Source organism: Sarcophilus harrisii, chromosome 2 (assembly GCF_902635505.1).
Source record: "Sarcophilus harrisii chromosome 2, mSarHar1.11, whole genome shotgun sequence".
Classification (NCBI taxonomy): Eukaryota; Metazoa; Chordata; class Mammalia; order Dasyuromorphia; family Dasyuridae; genus Sarcophilus; species Sarcophilus harrisii.
In genome coordinates, this window is record NC_045427.1 from 519,838,570 (window position 1) to 519,845,448 (window position 6,879).

Genomic DNA, 6,879 nt, shown 5'->3' on the forward strand with positions numbered 1-6,879 from the left:
TTCCTGACCTTGAGGGTCCTTTTTGGACTTGCTCTCTGCCAGGTGACCCTAATTTTACTAATGAGTGGATTCATCAAAGAAACTCAAATTCAAAATCATTTTCCCTCAAGCCATCTCCACTTTTCTATGTCAGTGATAATAGTCACTGTTATCAGTCATCCTAAACTTGGTGACTATCTCCTTTAAACCCTCATCAAATCTCAATTCAATTCAATTCAAATTAATTCAACACACATTTATTAAATGGCTATACTTACTCTGTGTAAGACACTGAGTTAAGTTCTGGGGGATACAAAGGAAAATGGAAAACAGTTCCTTCCCCCAAAGAGGTTACATGGAAGCTTAATTAAGGTATTGTCATTTTAATAATATTGACTCAACTTATCCATGAGTAATTAGCATTCCTCCAATTATTTATACCTTTATTTCTGTAAAGAGGCTTTCATCCCTCTTCCTTTTCATTCCCACTGCTGCTTTTCCAGTTTAGCCTTCATGACTTTATATCTGAATTAATTCAACAGTTTAACTGATTTCCTTGCCTTAAACTTCTTCCCATTTAGTCTCTATTTATTTATTTCAAAAGTTCTGGTATCTGTGATTTCATCAGTTTCTCTCTTTTCTTCTCCCCCCCCCTTTTTGGGGGGAACAGAAAGGAGAGGTAATGAGACTTGCCTGGGGTCACCCAGCTAGTAAGGGTCTAAGACCATATTTGAACTCTGGTCCTCCTGACTCCAGGGATAGTATTCTCTGTATTGTACTTACCTGCCCCTTATCAGTTTCTTCACTCCCTCCATCACTTTATATTTCTACTCCATATTTTTAATGTGGCAAAGTAGATAAAATGCTGGTCTTGGACCCAGGAAGAAATGGTTTAGAAGCCCACTTCAGACACATGCTACCTGGGTGAGTCTGGGCAAATCATCCAATCTCTGATCTTCCATTTCCTCATACCAAAGTGAGGATTAGAATAACACTTACCTCACAGTGTTGTTGTAAGATAATGTAATTAAAGTCCTTTATGATAGACCTCAAAATGCTTTATACATGTGAGGGATTGTTTTTATTATTCACGAGTCTCCGTAACTAAAAAGAAAAAATATATCACCTAGTGCCCTAACATCTGGTGGAACAGATACTTCTAATTGCAGTCAGATCTTTGATCAATGGATAAATAGAGCCTGTATTGAAGCTTTTCCAACTTGGTTAAGACTTGTTGGATCTTATAGTGCACTAGCCTGGGCTTTGAGAAATCTATGGGTTACCTCTACCTTCCAGTGAGCAGGACTTTGATAAAAGATCTCCAAATTCATCTTCCTAAAAATACCACTTTTTACAGGATTTTTCCTACTGAAAATCTTCAGTACTTCCTGTGATTGAGGGAGCATATGGCTAGAAGGAACCTTAGGAGTTTGGATTGGATGGCCTCTAAAGTCCCCCTTGTGAAGGTCATCTAGACCAACTCCTTTTTGCAGATTAGGAAACTGATGCAGAAGTGAGAAAGGACATGTCCAAAGTCACACATATAATAAGTAGAAGAGGCAGGGTTTGGGCCTGTATTTGGTGCTATTTCTATTTTTGTGGACCTGAAAGTGATGGGATGCTATATTGATGTGGGGGGAGGTCATGGAAGATGCTATAAATTTAATAGTCCTTTTTCTCTGTAGGAAAATAGATAATTAACTCTGGGATTCCATAGGAAGGTGAGCAGAACCCACAACAGCAGACCAGCAATCAGGAGAATTAGTTGAGCCAGACCTATGTCATCATGGGGACTGTTTGAGTACCAAATGACTCCATTCCTTTTTATCACAGTCACAAGGGAGTTGAGACTGTGTAGTTTTCTCTTGTGGAAACTTGTAATTACCAGACTTGTCCAATTCCTTTTAAATGTAGAAACTCTTTCCTCTGTGAATAAATCCAACCTGTGGTTTGAATTATGTGGCAACAGGGCTAAGAAGGGAAAAAAGAACTAGATACCACAATCAATCAATTAATCAACAAACATTTATTAAGAATCTACTATGTTCCAGGTACTATCCAAGGTGCTACAGGAATAAAAAGATAAAAATGAAAGAGTCTCATTCAGGCTTTCAAAGGCCTTACATTCTATCAGGGGAAATAGCTGGTATATAATAAATTAAGGTAAAATTTGGAGCTGGGGCTGCCATGTTGTCCAAGGCAGGACAAGCCCCATCAGAAATGGAGGAGCTCATAATTCCTGATCAGTAGTGGGATTGGGACTTGTGAATGGCCACTGTACTTCCAGCCAGGGCAAGATAGGGAGAAATAGGTCTTCTCCCCTCAAAAAAAGAATAGTGAAGGGAGAAAGTCCTAGAGCAAGATCTTCTAGACAAGTTCCAAGGCAGGTACTGAAATTTCCAGAAAGATAGTTCTGTATTGTTAAAAGAAACTGAGCAAGACAGAGATTAGAGACCAATTCAATAGTTTATTAAATGGAGAGAAATACTGGGACCAATGGATCCCAGGGCTAGAGGAGAGTATCATCTCAAAGAGTCTAGCCCCGAGTATCGGGATAACAAGCCTTTTATGGAATAACAAGAACATTGACGTAATGCAGAGAGACCTAGGTGGGGATAGCCTCATAGATGGAGGTTACTGATATTCTAATGACATTAAGGAATGTCTATAACACCTTTATCTCAACCATTAAGAGGGGATGGTCATAACCTTAAGGCAGAATACGAAATAGGACAAATGGAGGAACTGATCACCCCATTAAAAGTGACCTTTAACATTACAATTCAACAAAGCTCCCAGTTCCTTAGGCTCACATTCAAGAGCCTTGAATTAGAATTAGAAGGTTCTGATCTCCTAGATAAATTCCTGGACCTCCATGGATCTTACTTTCCTCATCCATACAATGATCCCTGAGATCCCTTTTAGAGCTAATGAATCTACCTCAGTCTGACCCGCCTATCTTTCAAACAACCAATAACCATAGCAGGCATGGTGATAAACATTCATTAATGCCTACTATGTGCCAGTCACTATGATGAGCACTATCCTTGTCTTCAAAGAGCTTACAATGTAATGAGAGAAACAACAGGCAAATAAATGTAAACAAAACAAGTTTGGTACAAGAGAAACAAGAAATAACAGATGGTGGAACCTAGGATTAAGAAAGTTTGGGAAAGACTTCCAATAAGAGAAAGAATTTGGGGATCTTTCCCTGCCCAAGTTGTTGTTTAATTGGTTTTTAGTCATGTCCACTTCTTTGTAATATCATTTGGGGTTTCCTTGCTCATACTTGCAGATACTGCTCTGGTTTGCCATTTCCTTCTCCAGCTTATTTTACAGATGAGGAAACTGAGGCACATAGGGTTAAGTGACTTGCTCAGAGTCACACATCTAAGAAGTGTCTGAGACCAGATTTCAACTCAGGAAAATGAATCTTCCTGTCTCCAGGCTCAACACACTATCTCCTGCACCCCCTCCCTTCCCAAGTTATGTTCTAAGCAATCTCATTGTTGCTCAAAGGATTATGTTTATTCTAAGATTTTTACTTAACGCTGATTTCCTTACTTCCTTTGTATGTCTAAGTCTTTTTTCTAGGTCTTTCTTCTGGGATTGGCTCAAGTGCCTTCTTCTCAATGAAACATTTTATGTTTATACCTCATCAGCTCTATGCTATTGTATTGTTGGATTTTTTTTTCATATATGCATTCTATCTTTCTAAGTAGACAATAAATCTAGAGTAGGAACCAGATCTTCTCCTCCTTCGTATTTTCAACATCTAGCCCATTGTCCAAATATCTACAAGAGGCACCCCTGATATTTGGTAATGAGAAATAGCAATATGTTCTCAGGGTACCTACATTCAAATCCTGGTCCTGCTATTTTCTATCTGTTTGATTTGGAGCAAGTTACTTAATCTGGGGCTCAATTTCCTCATTTCTAAATTGAGTGGGTTGGACTATATGAGCTCCAAATTCCCTTCAAGCTCTAAATCCTAGGAAGTCTATGAACAATTTCCTAGTAATGCATCTGCTTTTCCAATAATTTATTCATCCTGGGCAATAGCGGGCAGCTGTCTCCAGAAGGCCCTTAAGAAGTGGACTAATGGCACTGAGGCTTGGGAGTATGGAGGTCCCAGTGGCTGTGTCCTACTCAGGCAATAGGACAAAGCTCCTCCAAAGTAAATAGAACTGGTTAGAATCCCTTTGATGCCTGGGGCTTCTAAAAGATCAAAAGATGTTTGGAGGCAAAGAGCTGTAGCTATCTTGGTTAATGAAGCAGCTTTTGCAGTTGTGGGCTGTTGGGTCAGGTCATCTGAAATCCTAAGGGTCATTAATCCTTTCCTCTTTCTTCTTGTGTTGGATTCCTTTTCGCCTCCCCTTCCCCAAGAGATTGAGACATAACCGGGATTGGGCAAAGCAAACAGAGCCTCAGTTGAACTGTTCTTCCCCAAATAAAATTTTAACCATAAGGAAGGGAGAGAGGAAAAGAGGGATGGGGAAGACACAGAGAGGGAGGAGAGACAGAAGTAGAGTGTATGTATGGGGAGACACACACAGAGAGAGATAAAAAGAGGCAGAGAGAGAGAGGGGGAGGAAGGAAGAGGGAAGGAGCGGGAGAGGGAGGGAGAGACAGACAGAGGCAGAGAAATAGAGAAAGAAGGGGAAAAGGAGAGAGAAAAATCAGGAAGAAGGGAGGGAAAGAAGAAAGAAAAGGAAAAGGAGAGAAGAAAAAGGGGAAGGGGAGATGGGAAGAAGGAAGAAAGTAAGAGAAGAGAAAGAAGAAAAGGGTAAGGAGAAATGGAAAGAGAGAAAGAATAAGGAGGAAAGTAAGGGACAGGAAAGAAGAAAAAGGGGAAGGAGACATGGAAAGAAAGAGGGAAAAAAGAAGGAGCAAAGTAAGGGAAAGGAAAGAAGGAAAGGAAGAACAAGAGAAAACAAAGAAAGAAGGGATAGAAAAAGAGAGGGAGGAAGGGAGGAAGAAAAGGAAGGTGACAAAGAGAGGAAAAAAGAAGGGCAAGAAGGAAAGGAAGAAGGACGGTAAGAAATGCTTCGCGGAGTTTGCCATGTATGTTCAGCACCCACTAACTACGCGCCGGCTCCCCCTTTTCTCCCCTTCCCACTGATCTGGCATATTAAGCCCAGGCAGTTGCTGATGAGTAAGACAGGCTTCAGGAGTAATTGCCTGGCTCAGAGAGACATAAATAACAATAAGGTGAACTATCTTTAGCATGAGCTCCGCCCCGCTCCTCCCTCGGAAAGGGGGGGGCAGTCATTTATCCCCTCAGGCTTTGTGTGCACTTGCCAGCGCAGTTCCCAGATCACCTTGTCCCAGACACTCACTCCCCGACTTGGGCTCGGAAGTCTCGGGCAGCCGGCTCCGCTGGAGAGCCTGGGGCTGCTGGTGAGCCCCAGCACGGAGGGAGGGAGGGGAGGCGGCCCCGGAGCGTCCGGGACCTCGCCCGGCCTCCGGCGGCCCCCTTGCCTCCCAAGAGGGCAGATCCCAGCTTAGTGGGGCGGTGGGCGGCGGCGGCTGGGCCCTCCCGGCCTTCCCTCGCCTCCCCGTTCTCTCCCCTCATTCTGCCCCTTCACCACATCAGCAGGGACGCCGCCCCCACAAGTGTATGACGGCCCAGGGGTTCCTGTGGCGGACACGGGCCGAAGACCCTTCGGCGGGCGTGGGCTTGTCTGCATTGCCGCTTGTGACCACGCGGACGCACGTGTTAGGCACGAGGGCCGCGTCCTTCCAGCGGCTTCGGCTCACTTGCCCATGGCCCAGAGCGCACCCCCACTCAGGGGAACGAACCTCACCCCCCCTCCCCCGGGGAAGGACCCTCACCCTGAGCCCTGCAGGGAGGCGTGGGGGTTGAGACCCGCTTCCTGAGATGACGCGGGCTGGAATCTCGCTTTCCGCATCTGTAGAATGGGGGTCTTACTTCTGGCAGCGCTGCCTCACCAAGCTCTTGGAAGAAAAGCTCTCCATTGACCTTAAAACACTCACTGCTCAGACAAGAGCTAACTCTACCCCGAGTGTCTGTGACACCGACAATGTCCCCTGGGTGTTACTGATGAATAACATTTCAGCAAAATGTCCCCAGGTTTAAAGCCCTCGCCAGTGGAGGGCTTCTCTTTATGTCTGACCTCAGTGCCTGTTGTGACAGTGTCTGCCTTCCTTCTGCTTTGTCCTCGGCAGACGGGACACAGTTAGTCTGTTGTAGCACCTTAGACTTGCAGAATGTTAGAGCTGGGAGTTCCCTCCCTTATTCCCTGGGGGACAAAATGGTGGCTCTGAGAGGCCCCGATCTTCTCAAGTCCCAGCATTACACAAAGAGCATTAGTACATTAGCTTTCAGTTTTCCAGGCAAAACAAGGGCCAACCTTAACCTCTTGTTAAGCATCCGCTGACAGAGTACACCCACTTTTTGATCTATTGTCCAAACATGATTAAAGAAGAGCTAGTGTTTCTGCCCTCAAGAAACAGGTATTCCCATCCAGCCATTCTGGAGAACAATGTGGAACTATGCTCAAAAAGTTATCAAACTGTGCATACCCTTTGACCCAGCAGTGTTACTACTGGGCTTTTATCCCAAAGAGATACTAAAGAAGGGAAAGGGACCTGTATGTGCACGAATGTTTGTGGCAGCCCTCTTTAAAGTGGCCAGAAACTGGAAACTGAGTGGATGACCATCAATTGAAGAATGGCTGAATAAATTGTGGTATATGAATATTATGGAATATTATTATTCGGTAAGAAATGACCAGCCGGATGAATACAGAGAGGATTGGCAAGACTTACGTGAACTGATGCTAAGTGAACTGAGCAAAACCAGGAGATCATTATCTACTTCAACAATGATACTATATGATGACCAACTCTGAGGGACCTGGCCATCCTCAGCAATGA